Raw genomic sequence first — 20,376 nt, forward strand, 5'->3', positions numbered from 1 at the left:
TTGGGCTCAGGTGTGGAATTAGGACTGCATTTAAACCAATTTAAAAAATGCTGACAACAAGCTGTTTAATTCAAAGTTGTTTGTCATCAACTCTGGCATTTTCTCTAGGTAACAGAAATGTCTTGTGCTCACTTACCATACAGTATTTTGAATGTACGCTGATATGGCTATGTTTTGTCAGTCACCTCCAAATCGGCAAAGTAACTGAATACTTGTAAAATATGTTGTGGGTAATCATGAATTAGTATAAAAATATATCTTGTCTTTTTGTGGGAGTGAGAACATCCTCAGATTGGTTTCCCCAAATAAGTATTATTTTAACATAAAATACCTTAAATCTGTTATTAGATATACAGTGGTCTGGGATTCGTAATGAGATTGGCATTATTGGATGTCTGTTTCAGCGTTTATTTCGAATATGCATTTTATATGTTAATCGTCTCAAATAATGTGTTTAACCCAAATTAGCCTTGGTGAATCATTGAGACTAGTTTAATTGTAGCTGTAATGTATTGTCCGGAAAAGGCCCACCCACGTTGTGACATGCTTTATCATTGGCTCTTCCGTCCACCATCATAGGGTATTGCCACAAGGGCGGCCTCAACCTCAGAGGAAGGGAGATAGAATAATTGGCAGTTAGGGTTCCAACATTTTTAGTTTAAACTATCTCCGTGTAAAACCAAAAGAGTTACCTTTATTCTAAGGCTACATGAGGCATGGGTAAAAAAAAATCGGTAGGATGTATATAGAGATATTATGGCGGTCATCTTTTCTATAAACCTGGTTAGGCCCCTTTGATAGCCCAATAAGAATCTTGGGCCTTCATCAGGCTAAACAAGGATCCCCTAACCGTCTGTGCATCGCCTTTGCCCATGCAAAAAGGCGTGTGTAAGTCTTACCTTTACAACCAGTCTATTTGAATAAGTCTGTAAATACAAAGTAGTTAGCTCTATATACCATTATGCATCTGTAGCTGGAAAAAAAACAATTGTTACTTTTTTTTCTTATTTGTCTCGCTGTGTTCACAGTTAATAGTTGTTTCAGATGTGAATGAAAGCACACATGCTAAAAAACTGGAACACACCCAGGTGGTGTAGTCACTTACTGTTTAGTTTATGAATGAACGATCCATTGACTTTGTCTGAGGGTGACCTCTTCTGTAGTCACAGACTTAGAAAAAAGAACAAATAATCTTTCCCTTACACCCTTCACCTGTACCAGATACTAGGCATCTGCCTCTTAGATTGCATGTTTATAATGGCCTGTGTATATGGCCATTTGAATCAAATGTTAAAAGAAAGGCCTTGATCCTTATGTTACATTATCTGCATCTTTTTGTTAGTCATTGTATGTTTTTAGTTCAGCTCCACATGCTTAGGTCTTTTTCAAGTGGGTTTGCCATAAAGATATAACCCACACATTTTTAGGTCGAGCAGACCTACCCTCAATGCGTGAGCATTGAAGGTGTCTGCTTCAGACCTATTGTGGCCCGTATTGGCCTGTACCTAGGAATGTGGACACATAGCAGACGCGCGCTTTGAGGCTGTCAGATTTCACCTCGGGAGCGCGCTGCTTGCTGTGTGTGGAGTGGCGTGTCAGTTTCACTTTTTATTACTTTCGTTTTTGCCTAGACTGGCTTTCAATGAAGAACGCTTGCTGGAATTAAATGTTGTTTTTTTCTATTTTAACATGCGAAACGGGGTGAAGACTGATAAAGAAAATGACGGTAAAACGCTGACAAAGGGAAAAAGCAGGGATTTAAAAAACCCATGCATGAGTGAAATAAATGGGCAGGACATGTATGGTGGTTCATGAAAGAGATATGAGGTGGAATCAAGGTTAGACAGCCTTGGTAATAGCATACATACCACCATACCCGATTTGGGTGGGAGACTCATTTGTTAAGCCAAAATGCCTTTGTTTTACCTGTCTCCCACCCAAAATTGCACGTGCAGAGTGCAGAGTGGAGATTCAGAGTGCAGAGTGGAGCTTCAGAGTGGAGCTTCAGAGTGGAGCTGCAGAGTGGAGCTGCAGAGTGGAGCTGCAGAGTGGAGCTGCAGAGTGGAGCTGCAGAGTGGAGCTGCAGAGTGGAGCTGCAGAGTGGAGCTGCAGAGTGGAGCTGCAGAGTGGAGCTGCAGAGTGGAGCTTCAGAGTGGAGCTTCAGAGTGGAGCTTCAGAGTGGAGCTTCAGAGTGGAGCTTCAGAGTGGAGCTTCAGAGTGGAGCTTCAGAGTGGAGCTTCAGAGTGGAGCTTCAGAGTGGAGCTTCAGAGTGGAGAGTGGAGCTTTAGAGTGCAGAGTGGAGCTTTAGAGTGCAGAGTGGAGCTTTAGAGTGCAGAGTGGAGCTTTAGAGTGCAGAGTGGAGCTTTAGAGTGCAGAGTGGAGCTTTAGAGTGCAGAGTGGAGCTTTAGAGTGCAGAGTGGAGCTTTAGAGTGCAGAGTGGAGCTTTAGAGTGCAGAGTGGAGCTTTAGAGTGCAGAGTGGAGCTTTAGAGTGCAGAGTGGAGCTTTAGAGTGCAGAGTGGAGCTTTAGAGTGCAGAGTGGAGCTTCAGAGTGGAGCTACCCGATTTGGGTGGGAGACTCTCATTTGTTAAGCCAAAATGCCTTTGTTTTACCTGTCTCCCACCCAAAATTGCGTGTGCAGAGTGCAGAGTGGAGATTCAGAGTGCAGAGTGGAGATTCAGAGTGCAGAGTGGAGCTTCAGAGTGCAGAGTGGAGCTTCAGAGTGCAGAGTGGAGCTTCAGAGTGCAGAGTGGAGCTTCAGAGTGCAGAGTGGAGCTTCAGAGTGCAGAGTGGAGCTTCAGAGTGCAGAGTGGAGCTTCAGAGTGCAGAGTGGAGCTTCAGAGTGCAGAGTGGAGCTTCAGAGTGGAGAGTGGAGCTTCAGAGTGGAGCTTCAGAGTGGAGCTTCAGAGTGGAGCTTCAGAGTGGAGCTTCAGAGTGGAGCTTCAGAGTGGAGCTTCAGAGTGGAGCTTCAGAGTGGAGCTTCAGAGTGGAGCTTCAGAGTGGAGCTTCAGAGTGGAGCTTCAGAGTGGAGCTTCAGAGTGGAGCTTCAGAGTGGAGCTTCAGAGTGGAGCTTCAGAGTGGAGCTTCAGAGTGGAGCTTCAGAGTGGAGCTTCAGAGTGGAGCTTCAGAGCGGAGCTTCAGAGTGCAGAGTGGAGCTTCAGAGTGGAGCTTCAGAGTGCAGAGTGGAGCTTCAGAGTGCAGATTCAGAGTGGAGCTTCAGAGTGCAGAGTGGAGCTTCAGAGTGCAGATTCAGAGTGGAGCTTTAGAGTGCAGAGTGGAGCTGCAGAGTGGAGCTTTAGAGTGCAGAGTGGAGCTTTAGAGTGCAGAGTGGAGCTGCAGAGTGGAGCTTTAGAGTGCAGAGTGGAGCTTTAGAGTGCAGAGTGGAGCTTTAGAGTGCAGAGTGGAGCTTTAGAGTGCAGAGTGGAGCTTTAGAGTGCAGAGTGGAGCTTTAGAGTGCAGAGTGGAGCTTTAGAGTGCAGAGTGGAGCTTTAGAGTGCAGAGTGGAGCTTTAGAGTGCAGAGTGGAGCTTCAGAGTGCAGAGTGGAGCTTCAGAGTGCAGATTCAGAGTGGAGCTTTAGAGTGCAGAGTGGAGCTTCAGAGTGCAGATTCAGAGTGGAGCTTTAGAGTGCAGAGTGGAGCTTCAGAGTGCAGATTCAGAGTGGAGCTTTAGAGTGCAGAGTGGAGCTTTAGAGTGCAGAGTGGAGCTTCAGAGTGGAGCTTTAGAGTGCAGAGTGGAGCTTCAGAGTGGAGCTTTAGAGTGCAGAGTGGAGCTTCAGAGTGGAGCTTTAGAGTGCAGAGTGGAGCTTCAGAGTGCAGAGTGGAGCTTCAGAGTGCAGAGTGGAGCTTCAGAGTGGAGCTTTAGAGTGCAGAGTGGAGCTTCAGAGTGGAGCTTTAGAGTGCAGAGTGGAGCTTCAGAGTGGAGCTTTAGAGTGCAGAGTGGAGCTTCAGAGTGGAGCTTCAGAGTGCAGAGTGGAGCTTCAGAGTGGAGCTTCAGAGTGCAGAGTGGAGCTTCAGAGTGGAGCTTTAGAGTGCAGAGTGGAGCTTCAGAGTGGAGCTTTAGAGTGCAGAGTGCAGAGTGGAGCTTCAGAGTGCAGAGTGGAGCTTCAGAGTGCAGAGTGGAGCTTCAGAGTGCAGAGTGGAGCTTCAGAGTGCAGAGTGGAGCTTCAGAGTGGAGCTTTAGAGTGCAGAGTGGAGCTTCAGAGTGGAGCTTTAGAGTGCAGAGTGGAGCTTCAGAGTGGAGCTTTAGAGTGCAGAGTGGAGCTTCAGAGTGCAGAGTGGAGCTTCAGAGTGCAGAGTGGAGCTTCAGAGTGCAGAGTGGAGCTTCAGAGTGGAGCTTTAGAGTGCAGAGTGGAGCTTCAGAGTGGAGCTTTAGAGTGCAGAGTGGAGCTTCAGAGTGGAGCTTTAGAGTGCAGAGTGCAGAGTGGAGCTTCAGAGTGCAGAGTGGAGCTTCAGAGTGCAGAGTGGAGCTTCAGAGTGCAGAGTGGAGCTTCAGAGTGGAGCTTCAGAGTGCAGAGTGGAGCTTCAGAGTGGAGCTTCAGAGTGCAGAGTGGAGCTTCAGAGTGGAGCTTCAGAGTGGAGCTTCAGAGTGGAGCTTCAGAGTGGAGCTTCAGAGTGGAGCTTCAGAGTGGAGCTTCAGAGTGGAGCTTCAGAGTGGAGCTTCAGAGTGGAGCTTCAGAGTGGAGCTTCAGAGTGGAGCTTCAGAGTGGAGCTTCAGAGTGGAGCTTCAGAGTGGAGCTTCAGAGTGGAGCTTCAGAGTGGAGCTTCAGAGTGGAGCTTCAGAGTGGAGCTTCAGAGTGGAGCTTCAGAGTGGAGCCACCCCTCTGCATGCACGCACGCACACACAGGCGAGCGCAGGCACACACATACAGGCACACAGACACTCGCTCACACACACCCCCCCCTCCCCCACAGTCACACACACGCACGCACACACACATACAAAGCCCGCCCCCCCCCACTCTCGCACATGCTTCCCCCCCCCCCCGCACTTGCGCACATGCTTCCCCCCGCTCAGCAACCCACTCACCGGCTTCCTTCATGCGGCGGCTCTCCTCAGCTGCAGGGCCCGGCAGCAGGACTCTTCTTCCCTCCTTCGGCACCGGGGCGCTGTTTCCTGTTGTCGCGCCGGCCCCGCAACAGGCGCCACACTCCTCCTTCTCCCCGGCCCCCTCCTGGGGACCCAGGCTGATTCGGACAGGCAGGGCGCTCCATGCGCCGGCAGCTCGTGAGGCGGGACTTCCGGTCGGCCGCGACCGGATTGGACGGCCGGCCAAGAGCTTCCGGGTCGCCGCGGGACTTGTTTCTATTTCTTAATAAATCAAACTTAAAAGAGACAGCGGGCCATGCTCTGACAGAGATATACAGGGGCACAAACAGGCGAGCGTGAACTTTTGTGCAGCACAGTCCAGAGAGGGAAACCTGCCCCAACTCCCGCTTTGTGCGTGGTATCCTGCTGCAAAGCCTCCGTGGGTTCGAGTTGTGTTTCTGTGAACGTGTTTAATCCCTTTACACCTATTTTGTGTTCAGTTCCTCTACTGTGCCTCGTGTGTTCGCCCCGAACGGTGGTCCTGTCTAGTATGTCTAATCTATATGTGTCCGAGCCCTTTCTCGCGCTCCACGTATCCCGGTCTCCCCCCTGGAGTCATGTGGGTGTCCGATCCATCTGAAACATCATGTGTGTGTCCAGTTCATTTAAAATCGGCCACTTGGGGATTGTAGCCCCCTGCCACCACCGTTCACCGAACCCACACACACTCCATGCCCCGGTTATATGCGTGACACGAGGCATCAATGTACACATGCTATATACGGGGCTTACACCAAGCACGCCATGTGCTCGCCCTTACACCAAGGGCGCCAACTCGCTGCTACCCACGGAATACCGCTTACAAGTCCTCGGCTTTTTAGAAAACATTCTAAAGCCAAAGTAAAGAACTACAACACCCATACTGCACTGGGGTGGTCATTTAAATCACCGCAATGAAATCGCGATGCTGACTCGGGGGTATGGCTAAACTACCTACACCAGAGCTCGGACTTTTACCAAGCATTGGCAGTCTGGGGCGGGGTGGGGAAACCGAGGAGGGCTGCCCTGTAAACAGTGCAGAGTACAGTACACACGAGAATGGCTTCCCCTTCCACCCTCTTGGAGCCGCCTGGCCATGCCTACGCCTGATCCGAAACGGTTTAAAGAGACCTCGTCCTGATCTGTCCGACCCCCACAGAGCGGTCGCACTTTAATTCTTCTACAGCTGTCAGACTTCTATCGCGCCTGCCGCCGCCACCCCCTCCCCTCGCTCTTTCCAGGAGCTGTCAGCCGCTTCTAGGAGCTGCCGCACACTGCACCGTGGGCAGAGCTGGGAGACGCGCCACAGATCTGCCAGACCACCCAGTGCTTAATTTGTAAAATATGAAGTACAGGTGCTCAAATTTTTGTCGGAGGCCACACCTACTTTCCCCCAGCTCCACCCACTTCCTCCACTTGCTTCTTTCTTACTACACCTCTCCTCTACCTCTTTTTTCTGTCCCTCTCGCATCTTTCTGTGCCCCTTTCCTAGTATCAACCCACTCTCCCTCACTTTCAAGACGCTCAGGGGCATCCCTCTACTTCTCCCTCTCTCCTTATGAACTTTGTGTATGTCACCTCTTACTCTCTACCTCTTTACCTCAACCACTCTCGTTTTGTTTCACCTTCAGCTCTCTTTCACTACCTCACCTCTGTCTTTTTGTTTCACCCCTTTTCTCTCAACATCTCCTCTTTCTGCCCTTCATCAATCTTGCTCTACCTTTCTTTCTACCTCTCTTCTATTGAGGGCCACTCTTCTACATGTTCCCTATAATCATAGAATTTGTCCTACTTCGCCTCCAAGGGATTTGTTACAAGTCAAACAATGCCGGACTCCACAGCAAACAAGCTGTGAGGGGGGAACACAGGCAGCAGCCCGCATACACTCACCCACGAGGAGCAACCACTTAACACCTACTGTCAGGAAGAGAAGGCAGTAAGCACAAACTGAGCTCCTCCCCATGTGTACATGGGTAGCTCACTCCATGCTCACGAGTGTGGGCAACTCAGAAAGCATCAACAGGCACCCCCACCTAGGCTCTGAATTCACAATAGCATCACCGAGGCACAAAATGTGAGAGGCGCCGCCCACAGCCCGACGTGGAAACATACAAATGATACCAAGAAAGGGCCCACGGGTGTAAATCAGCACAACAGCCCCAGTAGGGTAGAGGGCACACAAAGTGAAGTAAAAAGGAAGAGAGTACACTACATAAAGTGTGCTACTTAGCTGGGAGGTCTCTACCACCTAAGTGGGTGCACAAATCAAGCAGCCTGTACTACGGGTGAATGTATTGTGAGTATGAGGCTCCATTACAGGAGGGGACACATATATACATATTGCACACCAGGCCGGGAGTGTATGGGCACAGGGACTGCACTGGAGAAAGAAGGGGGCGCAATATCAAGGGCGCACACAGCTATATGCATATGCCAAGCTGGCGGTATGATGATGGCACACAGTGGGGGAGAAGCATATGCCAAGTTGGCGGTATTAAATGGCGGGGGTTACAGGGGCATAGCTATAATTAGTGCAGCAGGTGCAGTGGCACCTGGCCCCAGGCTCCAGGCTCCTAAAGGGCCCGGACCCGGGCTCATGGCTTCATAACTACGGTACTGGGAAGCCGACAAAACCACAGCTGAATACACACTAAGGAGATAACGTATCCTGGGGCAGGAGGGGTACATAACACAAGGACATGAGGGTCACAGGTACATGTGCACAAACCAACATGTGGCTGGCAGGGCACCGCGGGGGCACACATACAGCTGTCCACCGCTGTAACACACTCGTTGTATACATCACAGTAAAGATCTCTTATACACAGAATAACACATGGCGTCAGCATACAGGGTGAAGGCACCAGGCGAACACCCGGAGCACACACAGATGAGATCCTAGAGCCACCGAGCACAGCACCTGGGTCGGGGGCAGCAGCCTGTGTACAGTGGGAGTCCAGACAGGCAGCAGCCTCGTCCACATCGGGGGCCGCTCGCACAGTGGACCAGAAGGGAAGGGGGCGAGCCTCCCACGGAAGATAGCACCGTCAGGGTTAGGTGCTCTGTTACCGCCGACCGGAAGTCAGATCCAGAATGTTCGGATGTCACCTGTGCCGGGCAGGTCCTTTAAATTAAACCCGGCCAGGCCCTATCTACAAGTGCTTTTTTTTTTTTTTTTACAGTTTTGCACATTTTAAATACATGATTGAACCCTCGCCCGGCTAGGCTGTGGTTCACAGCTCTGGGGCAATTGAACCCTGTGCTGACACAGGCCGCTCCCAACCACCCTGATTAAATGTAAATGAGCCCTTACTCGTGAATTCAGCAATAGCTTTGTCTGTGCTGCACGCGCACACACACTTTACTCTGCCACGCTTGTCAGTGGCAAAGTTAGATCAGCGCCTGCCTGCTCTACTGCACATATCAGAGGCCTGGGCCCACAGGGCGGGCATCGTCGATTCATTACGTGGAACCGGAGCTACCACTTTGACCATAGCATCACGTCCCGCCACCCAACTCGCAAAACAAAAGAAAGAAGCAGCGTTAGTTTGGAAATTGCTGCTACACTTACGGTTGGTGGGTGCCCGTGGTGCGGCCGTGCGGGTATGCTGGGGCGGGCGTGCTGAAGCAAAATTAAGGCCGTGAATGCGCGCGCATTCAAATCGGAGCACGCGTCGCTGCCTCTTCCGCGCATTGCCCCAACCCCCGCAGAAGAAGATCAGCCCACGGCAGCAAAGCCCTGCCCAACAACAACTATTACAGTGTCCCGCCCACTGGGGCCTGATCCGCGGCCGGAAGTCTTGAAGACAGAGTGAGGAGGAGGAAATTGAAAATCGGAGTCAGTCCGGTCACGTCACCATTTAGACAGTAAGTGTTTAGAATTTTCATCAGCCACTCAACAACCAGTATGATGCATCGGTAACTTAAACTAATTGACAGCAGCACAGCACTTACAGTACCACAGCAGTAGTGCCAGTGCCACGCATGACTCATAAGTCAATTACTGACGGCAGTGGCAGGTGCACTTAATGGAGGATGTATGTCGTTACAACGCATACTTTTACTCCGCATACCATTACAACGCGGTTTTTACAACGCATACCATTACAACGCATAGCGCTTTGAGGTGCTGGATAGTGGTAAGTATAATTTACTATTCTAACTCCAGTCCCCGTGGACCCTAGGGAAGGTGTTGGATAGTAAATTAAACTTACCTCTTATCCTAGAGCGCCCCCCAGCGCAATGCGTTGTAATGTCATGCGTTGTAATGCCTGCGTTGTAATGGTAGTGCGGAGTAAAAGTTGCGTTGTAACGGGTGTATACCCTTAATGGAGCATGACTGTAGACCCGGCCCTGATAATTAGGTGCCGGTGCTAAGCACCGGCAAGCTCCGGCTCAAATTAAGCCCTGAGACCACCCCTACCCGGAGCTGTCTTTTTCCAGGGATCTCAAGGGCCCTGATTTCCCCGCCAGTGCCTCCGGAACCCTCAACCCCTTCGCCGTAAGCCCCCTCCCCAACCAGCATGCCAGACCCTTCTAATGAATGTCAGACTCCCTGTCACTCAATTCCCATTCCCCCTGCCCCGTCATTTATGTCAGCTCCCCTGTGCTAGAGTCCAGGACCGCGCACGCCCTCAGTCCGTAGCTGAGACCCCATCCTACAGACACAAGACCCCCGCTCCGAGATGTCAGATAAAAACTATTTAAAAAAAAAAAACACACTAGCAAGGCACCCTCTGGAGCGGCCTCCTTTCTAAAAGTGTCAAACCTCCCACATCAGCCTGGCCCCGCTCAGAGTTATCGGAAATGACTCTTAGAACTTTAACACCCCAAATGCAGCTCAGGCCCCCAAAAGATGACACACACACCCTCCCCAGGACTGTCAGAAACACTCACGAGTGGCCAGACGCATCTCCCCTTGCTGTCAGACACCCCAAAGCTGTGAAACCACCGCCGCCCCCCAGACACACACACACACACACACGTCCGCCCCCTCTGAGCTACTAAGGGACAGCTCCTAGGCGCACGTGCCACGCCCCTGCCACCCCCGCAACATAAACATTAACCCTTCATTGCCCCGCCTCCTGCTCGCCAAGTCATGCGGGTTCACGGGCCGTGTCCTTACCTGCTCTGTCCCAGAGGGGCTGTCGGTGGCCGGGTCCAGTGCACACGGGGTTCAGGGTTTGAAGGGGTGGGGGGGGGCTTCAGGCCAGCCCGGTCACGCCGCAGCTCCGGGGGCTGCCGCCCCTGCTCAGCTACAGTCCTGCTCGCCCCCTCTCCACCAAAGCTGCATGGCTGGCTGCTGCAGGAGAGAGCGGCCCGGTGCCTCCAGTCCAACACCCCCGCCGGCCGGCTCCTCACTCCACCTTGAACGCCTGGTGGTCCCCTCCTTCAGATCCCGCCCCCACTGGGGCTGCTTTTGAAAATTCGGGGGTGCAGAGTGCTGTTTTCTGCTCTTCTCGCCCTTTCCAGCCTCCTCTGCTCAGTGTGTGTCACGGGCAGAGGAGATCATGAGACAGCCCTGCCAGCTCCCGCCCGCTCCTCCCAGCCTGGTCTGGGTCAACTCCCAATGGCATTTTTGAGGTCTAAGCTACATCTTACTGGTAAGACAACTGTTAACAATATACAGGTGAGAATTTTGAAAAGGTACTCACATTATTTAAAAATCAATGTGTGGGAGGAAAATTGTTTTCTTCTTTAAAAATCAATGAGAGTTTCTGGAAAGGCACTTTTCTGTACATACTGTTTTTGAAGATGAACTGGGTTTCTCCCTTCCTTCCGTCTTTGTCAGCTTTAATATCCGCAGCTGACCCTTTACCTTTGTGCAAGGCAACGTGATCACAGGACAGTTCATGATTGTCCCACCTCCATGTCTATTCATCACACTGTCAACATCTCAATTATTTTAGCCAACTTGAGTTTGTTACAGCACACATACCATTGTCCTGAAGCTTCTCTATCCCACCCAATGCTGTGCCTCTTTCTCTTTTGACTTTATTCAAATGTCTTATTTCCAAATAATATGTAAATGTGAATCCAGTATTTGTAAAGCGCACAGCTACCCGGGGGCATCCCGGCGCTGGGGGCCATTGGGAAGATTAAGCAAGCTATTGCCCAGAATCACATGGTGCTGGGCAGACCCCTGCCGCCTAGCCCGGGGATCGAACCATAATCCTCTTACTCACAAATAGCGCGAGGACGTGAATTACTTTTGGAGGTGTCTCTGGAGGAGGAGAACTTTGAGGTCCCTTTTGAAGGCCTGGGAAGAGGCAGTGGTCCAGAGCTGTTTTTTGTCCTCTCGCGGTTTGTAAATACAAAACATATTGCATTACAAATGCTATAGGTATCACATTTGCGAAAGTTATAACTATTGGCATTGTAAATGACGAAGCTATTAATTTAGCTATTTAAAAAAAAAAGAAACATAAATAAAAACTTTGCCATTTACAATACCAATAGCTCAAACTTTCCTAATGCGAGACCTATTGCATTGCAAATGCTTGTTTGCTTAAGGCGATGTAATCTGAACTAGCCACAGGTTTGCTCAGTCTACCAAACACACGGCTGTAAGTACACTTATTCTCCTAAGCAGTCTCAAGTTTCGAACATACTGCCCCACATCCAATAACCTAGTGAGAGAAGTGGGTTAAATCTATTAAGACTCTGGCATTCATGATATATTCACACTTAAAACATTTGCTTCTTTTGTTTACACATTAATGAATCGAACGAATACACCAATTGGTAACGTGGAAACTCCAGCATCATGAATATTGGAAAATAAAGTCCCATAGTTTTAGAAGTCTTTCTTACTATGGTAGCTTAATCAGTAAATCTTATGGCATCCAAACACTTTTTGCTGTTCATTAAAACTTTATACTGAATATCGAAGAGCACCAATATGCGAAATTTTGCATGTTGAGACGAGATAATTTGAAGGATGATCTGAAATCTATAGTTTGGGTAGATCATGGAGATGACCCAGTGTACGGAGAATGAAGTGGAGTCCTTGCTTGAGGGCACAAGTATATACTTTCCAGTGTTTTCTAGTGGGGTATGGTTTTGCTTTGATATGTTAGCAGAGGTAGACATTAAGTAGGTGCATAGATCACTGTTGTGTATTTTTTCTCACATCTAGTGGAAAGACAAGTGCTTAACCTCACAGATACGTTTCACCTCTCATTTGTCGCTTGACAGAATCTTCATGTCTCCTGAATAAATGAGGTGCGAGGGTACGGACGCTGTGGTTATGTATGTGAAATATTCTGAAGTAGAATCCTTTATGATATTGGAAAAAAAAGAGTAAGCTATGAGGTGAGGAAGTGTAGTAGGCCAGTAGTAAAAGCGGGTGGAGATAAAAAATGAGAGAGAAAGTGAGACTTCTACAACTTTCAGCTTTGTAGTTGTTTTGGGTTCTGCTTAAGAAAGCCCATACTGTGAGAGTGAATGTTTTTGTCCAGCTTTGCCTTTTTAGCTTTCGCCTATTATCATTCGCTTGCGAATGTAATAGGCGAGAATTCAAGTGCTCCATTGACTCGTCAAACCACTGCGTTTTTTTCAGTGTATGTGAGTCACGTGACCACACAAGCGGGCCACGTGACCACACAAGCACGCGCATCTCCCTAATCCGCCTGCCACACTTCTCCTCCCCTCGCTTGCATTCCGGCCCCCCCCCCCCACCAGGCTCTCCTGCCCCCATCCGGCTTCCCTCCGCGCATCTCCCTAATCCGCCTGCACACTTCTCCTCCCCTCGCTCGCATTCTCGCCCCCCAACCAGGCTCTCCCGCCCCCATCCGGCTTCCCTCCGGCCATTTGCCAGCATATCAACACTGTAAATTTATGAGGAGAAAGCAACAAGATAATTTAATAGCAGCATACTAGGTTGTCATGTTGATTGCAACGTGCCAGAAAAGACTAACTAAAACCACTCGTAGCAAATGCTACCCGTTCACAACGGCTACAGAGGCGCTTCGAAGCCAATGCAATTCACTTTAACCATGAACAAGCACTGGCGTTGCCAATAGGTTTCGCATTTGGAAAGTTGGAGCTATTGGTTTTGTAAATGACATTTTATATTTATATATTGTTATTGACAATGCCAATAACGATATATAAATATAAAATGTCATTTACAAAACCAATAGCTCCAACTTTCCAAATGCGAAACCTATTGGCAACGCCAGTGCTTGTTCCCAATTGGTTCAGAATTTTCTGCACTGCACGTCTTACCTTAAAAGGCATTTCTAAAATATCTCACCTGGAAGTTTTGGAGCCCATGTTAAGTGAGGTCCCCACCCCCAATCTCCCTGGCATGAAACATACCCATACATCACAAACCATCACACCTGGTTCCATTTGTTTTCTTTGTTTTGTTAAAAAAAGTTTTATTGATTTTCAAATTAAAGAAACAAAAGGCACCATTCTCATGTATATCGTCACTCATGCATCTACATGGGCACTTGCCACCTTACAGTGACCCTTTAAATGTACCTTAACTGAACTCTTAAGTATTTTGTTTCCCAACTTTATCCCATACCTTTTCTCACATCCCCATATTATCTGCATAGGACTTGCCATGTAGTTGTATCCTTCTCCTGGTCACAAATTGGGACCATTCACATATAACCGTGGAAGTTTGTTGATCCCAAATTCTTGACAAAGGCCCACAACACCAGCCGACTGGACTACGGCAATGCCCTGTACGTGGGAATCGCAGCACACTTCCAGCAGAGCCTTCTGACAATACAGAACTGCACAGCCAGCCAGGCTCCTCCTCCTGCCTTCCCTGGAAAACTCACATCACACTTCACCTCGGGTAACTCCAATGGCTCCCCTACAGAAGAGATACCAATTCAAGCTGCTGACCCCCCCCCCACACCCCCAACACACACACAGCTCTACACAACCAAGGACCCGCCCACATTAATCACTGCCTGAACTTCTACCAACCATCTAGAATACTACACAGGCCTCTTTCTCACTTGCCCATTCTCCCCTTATATGCTGAAGCACAAGTGGAGGATGCTCTTTCTCCCACATTGCAGTAAAGTCCTGGAACAGCCTCCATACGCAACTCTGGACCATCACCTCAGTTACGGAATTCCCGAATGGCCCTCAAGATCCCTCTGGGACCTGCAAGCGCTTGGATCCCCTAGCGGAGGATTAGCCACACTTTATAAATCCTGATTGATTGAATGCAGATTCCTAGGCCTGCAAGATCCATTTCATATTTATGGTCCGTTGTTCAATATTAGTGACCGACTACTCCAAAGCCTCACAATGTCTCTCTTCCCCACTGTTGGCCCTATGTTACAGAACGGCTGCGTATAGTCGCTCCATATTCTTACATTCTCCGATTTAGTTCTATTTTCTCGCCAGTCATCCAACCAATACCTAACCAAATCCATGCAGTAGAGACAAACCCACTGGCCTGACCCCATCTGTACACAAAATAAGCTCCCTGAGAATGTTGCAATTTATTGAGATGTGTGATGTATCCCTCCCAACTCTACTCAATGCAAGTATTGAGCATACAAAAAAATGTAACGGATTGTCCTCACACACCACTAGGTGTCATGCTTAATCATAGGACAACACCCTCTCAGGCACCTGTAGTGCTCTGTCCTGCCCATGTATGTGTTTATCTTGCAGGCAGGACCCATGGAATAATGCGGCTGTGGAGAACCAAATTATGTGGAAAGGTCGAGTAAATTATGTGGCAAATTATGTGCCATATTGCGACCTATTTGGTGATGGTATTACTTATTATTTTTTGCAGCAGTTAGCACTGTCTGGGCATTAGTTACACCTCATTAGTACCACTTTAACACAAAAATAAAGATATAAGCAACATAAAGGTGACCAGTTAACCTTTGCAAAGGGCCTGCTACTGTGCGGCAACATGTGTTGCTGCTGTTTTTTTAGTAGCTTTTGAACCGTTGAAGCTAGAAACAATTAATTTTAAAATGTGTGATTATACAACTGATGATGGATTATGTGGCGAATCTAGAATTCTGCAAAAAAAACAGCGGCCGCACAATTGCATAATTCTAGTGGCCCTGACAACAGGTCTCTCTAGACATCCAAAAGAAAATTTTAGACTGCATTGTCCACTAACACTGTATATACAGAAGCAAAAAACATTATACAACATACTTTTCATACACCCATCAAAAGCCTAAGTATGCCATATTGCGGCAATCACATGGCACAGAGTCACACTTTTCTGTAATGGACACTAAAGAAGTAATTCCACAGCACATTCCAATGCAGATTTGGAACTCTATTCTCAATTCTGTCTGTCTTTTGACCATTTTAAAACTAATTTCAGTGATCAAGGGAACAATGTCCTCACCCAAACCCGTAGGTTTCAAACATTGGTGCAGCTGCAGAAAGCAAATGTCTGTCATGGACCCGCTCATAGTGTCTCTGGAGCCTGGGCTTGGGGCGAACTCCAAAGAAGTCCTCCTGTCGTGGTAAGTAAAAAACTTTTCTTCATTTACGGAGCTTCTCCGGAATAGACTGGCAGGGAAGGAGGCTCAGAAAAACTGCCTCTCCCTGTTTGAATACTAACATTCTACCGTGCTCACATAATGTAGAACATTCTACATTCCGCTCGTAGAGCGGAAACTAAAACCCAACACATCTTTCCTCCATTTTCAAAAATGAAATGAAAATAATACATAACACAAAAGGAATTACAAATAATACTGAACCACTCTAACATATAAAAAGAATCAGCACTTTAAAATAAACCTGGTTGGTACTTTTGAGCTCCTACTTGATTTCCTAAAAGCAACATTCTCAGTTGTACCTTGTCTATCCTTGCACAGATCATTGATTCCTGACCTGTGTTCATTGTGAATTACAGAAAACCTGTCTTTATTCCAGCATTTTCCATCATCTAGTGTTACTGCAAAATCACGAACATTAATCACCTTTTTAGGAGAAGGAAACTGGGACACCCTCTTCCCTCCTCGGAAAGGAAGTTTCACATGCACAAGATATCCAACATTCACCTTCAAAATTTTTGGTGCAGATGTGAAATACTTACCTTTAGCCATCAAACGTTTCTCCTTCACATCATGCATTACATCAACAGACACCATCTTCTTCATTCACAACCTGTTCATTTTTGACGCAGGTAATCTTCCTTTAAGTAACGCGAAATGAGAAACCTTAGTATCCGAATTTGGTGTAGTGTGCCATGCTCAAATTACATGTTTTACTTCTTGCACCCAATCCAAACCTCTGGCCAAAGACAATTGTATATTCTCCTTAATCAATTTGTTGCAGTGTTCTAACAAACTGTTGCTGCTTGGGTGGTATAATGAAGTGGTAATGTGCTTAACACCAAAATCTAAAAGAAAAGTTTCAAACTCACATGACACAAATTGAGGACCATTATCAGTAATCCATTCATCCGGAACACCTTCTCAAAGGAATAACTTCTTCAAGACCTCTTCCACTACAGTATTAGTAATGCTATTCACAAATGCAACCTCAATACATCTAGAAAAATAATCTACAGTAAAAATGCCATATTTCACCTGACCATGGTCCACACCAAGAGGACCTATAATAGCATAGCCAGCTTTAACCATGCAACTACAGGCACACGGGTTTGGCAACAATAGGGGAATGTACAGTCACTTGTCTCTAATCACTTGCAAAACAGGGCTTGCACGTTCTTTTATGTTGCTCAATTTGTCTACCCATGCCATGCCACCAATCTCAATCTCTCACTCTCCTCTTCATAGCCCTCATGCCTATGTGCCCTTCGTGGCCCAAATTCAAAATCCTAGATGTAAGAGCATCTTGCACAATTAATACATCAGTCCTACTCATCACATTAGCTATCACAGACAATTCAGATTCAATTTTCCTAAATGCATCCAACTGTCCATCATGTATTTTGCTGTTAGGCCAGCCTTTATTAATATGTCTTATGACTGTGGTTAAAGTGCAGTCATGACTTAATGCTTCTAACCAATCGGCTTCAGAAATGGCTCTTTGAGTGGCACAGGACACCTAACTTGTCACATCGTCCTCATCCAAAATTCTCTGATTTCCTTCATGGCAATTGACAGGTAACCTAGATAAGCAACCCACCATCACATTTCTGATGCCCGGAATATACTCCATTGTGTAACAGTATTTCTGCATTTTATATTGCCACTTAGCAATTCTGGGCTTAGCCTTACCAGCACCTTTCGTTGTGAACATGTCAATTAAAGGTTTGTGATCCACTCTGATTATGAACTCGGTACTCCACACGTATTGGTGAAAATGATTTACACCCCACCAACATGCCAATGCTTCACGTTCCACCACTTCGTATGATGACCCTGCACCTTTAAGACCACGACTGGCAAATGCTACTACCTCCTCTCTTCCATTTCTTTTCTACAGTAACACAGCACCTAATCCACATTGACTAGCATCAGTAATTATTATGCAAGCATCCCTGGTGTTGAATGGTTTGAGGGGAATAGCATTGCCAATTTCTTTTTTCATGTCCGCAAACTCTCGATCACACAAATAACTCCACATAAACATCTCATTCTTTCTTAATAGTTGGCGCATGGCATGTGTTCTTGGAGCACAACTGGGAATTCCATCAAACCCATGAACTATCTTAATTGATCCATCCCTTGAGGCCCAGGTGTTTCCACAATGATTTTTACTAAACTATCCTTAGGCTCAACACACACTGCAGATATGTTGTGACCTAAATAAGTTACTTCAGGAATATCAAACTTGTGTTTGTCTCCTTGACTAAAAATTCCATGAGACACTGAAAAACGGTCGAAGCTCAAGCCAACTTGAATGGAATTCTTTTGAAGCAGAAGGCACCTTCTGGGGTGATGAATGAAGTTAAGTGTTGTGAATCCTCATGCAGAAGTATCTGGTGATAAGCAGAAGTCCTATCAAGAGTAGAGAACCAATTTGCACCTCTGACCAACAATAACATTTCCTTAATGTTGGGTAAAGGATGACTATCTACCCATATTTTAGAGTTGAGATCCCGAAGGTCAACACACATTCACAAACTCCCATTAGGTTTCCTTACAAGGACAACCAGAGAAAACACTCAGAACTCTTAATGGGTTCTATGATGTCTTGTTGTAACTTATGTATCTCTTTTCGATAGCCAAAGGGACTTTCCTCACTTTGTGAACCACAGGAACGACTCCCTCCTTAAGTAATATTTTATGCTTGAACCCTTCCAACTTCCCAAGAGTGTCACTGTTGTTTCCCATGTGGAAGATTTTATTTCATGAACACAAGTGTAATCCTTTCGTAGTATTACTTGTTCCGAGTTATTGGGGTCTAATAATATGCCTAAATTCCGTTGCTCTAGCTATCCTAACCATGACCATTGCTTGGCTACATATACATCCGCCGAGGCTGCATTACGTTTGAAAGAAAGTTTTGTATTAAATTCACCCAAAACCTTAATACTTTTCCGCTATAATCAATGGGTTTTATAAAAGACTAAGCTAAAGTCACATTGTTAAATTCTCTTCCAATCTTCAGTGCCAATTAGTGTAAACGGTGACCCAGAATCAGCCAGCATATTGATTTCCGTGTTACCTACATTTATGAGGCAATACGGTCTTTGGCTAGCACCCATTTCCATATGCATAACGTCAACATTGAGATCCACCTGTGTCTGCACTGGAGCATCATTCATGCACAGTAACTAATGTCCCTTTTTTTCACACGAACACATTTTATCCAAAGCAGGACATGACATAGTTTCCTAAATGGTTGTCATTTCCACACCTAGAACAAAAAAATTAGCATTTCTTGGTCATCTTTCTTTTTATAACAAAACCCCATAACGGATGGTACGCTTTTAGAAGTTTCACTTGTTAAAGACATTTGAGACCTATAAGAAGCAGTGCTTTCTATGCGAGCTGCCAATTCAACTGCTTTGTGTAATGTGAGGTTAGGCGTGGTAAGCAGACCCTTTTTATTTTTCTATTTTTATTGTTGGTCTGTTCAACTATTTGATCACAAAACAGTTATTCTTCGAGTTCTTTATATTCAGAAGACCCTTCATAAGTTTCAATTGGTTCGCTAGGCAGTTGATGACGCTGGTGAAACTTATCGATAACATTCATGAGGTTTGAACCTCAAGTCCAACATTCTTAAAGCAGACAAATACTCATCCACCGCATCAACTTCCTCTAATATGGATTGCTGTAGTAAGTGTTTGAATATTTTTCTGCCTTCCGAGCCTAGACAATGGCATAATAATGCATATTTCTTTTTTTATAAGTGATCTCTTAACCATCAATAGCTGCCATGTATGCTTCAAAGCTTTCTTTCAAAAGTTCCCAGTCTACACTGGCATTCGTGTTAGGACAAACTGAAGGTGGTGGTATAATGCTTTGCACCATTGTTATATATATATTTCTTACTTCTGCAATTAGTGAATTGTTGTGAGCAATTATAATGACAATGTCATAATGAAGTGAACACCGCTGGATGATACATGGTTGAAGTAATTTGTTTTTTTTGTCTTATTCCTTAGTTTTATTTGTTTTTTAAAATCTTGTTGGAGTGCGTATCTCCGAAAAGCAGCATGCACTTTAAACCGTGGACTGCTATTAAGTTGTAGGTGTGCGTGTCACTGAAAAGCAAGAACGCTCCGGATAAATATATACATTAATGGTGTGCGTGTCACCAAAAAGCGACATGCTGGAAAATTATTTGTTTTGCCTTATAAAAGGTGTGCGTGTCACTGAAATGTAACACGCAGATTGAGGCTTATTGAATATTTGCTTATTCAATAATTGGTGTGCGTGTCACCGAAATGCCGAGATGACCGTGCTTGAAAGATACGTTAAGGTCCAGCAATGAATGCACAACGGGAACGTTGCGGGAGCTCCAGCAGCTGATGGAGATGTCGCACTGGGCAAGATGCGAACGCAGAAGTCAGCATAACGCTGGGGCAGACTCAGGAGTCTGGCAACGTAGAAGCACAGACCAGGGTAGAAGCAGACGCAAGGAGTCAGGCGAATATAGGATTAAGGCAGAGTCAGAATGACGTTTCAGCCTAACTACGTAAGGAAGGGCACGGAATACAAGCAGTGCAGTAAAATATTTTTTTTAAAACAGTACCTTGTTCATAGAGGTGAAGACATGGTGAAGAGTCCTCTGGTCAGTGACTCCGGAGAATAGGAACACTTGAAGCTATGAAAAATCCGCTTCGCAAGGATTCGCTGTGGACAGCCAGTCTGCTCTTCAAGTTGGAAACACAGAGGAACAGCGTGGGGGGCCCTGCCAGACGGTCGCCGCCAA

General features: G+C 46.7%; 1 protein-coding gene across 4 annotated transcripts in view; it reads left to right on the forward strand.

Moving 5' to 3' along the window:
- Positions 1–20,376, forward strand: part of TOP2B (DNA topoisomerase II beta) — a 683,650-nt gene that overhangs the window by 123,020 nt on the left and 540,254 nt on the right. The gene's annotated exons all lie outside the window — the stretch shown is intronic.

Source organism: Lissotriton vulgaris, chromosome 10 (genome assembly GCF_964263255.1).
Source record: "Lissotriton vulgaris chromosome 10, aLisVul1.2, whole genome shotgun sequence".
Classification (NCBI taxonomy): Eukaryota; Metazoa; Chordata; class Amphibia; order Caudata; family Salamandridae; genus Lissotriton; species Lissotriton vulgaris.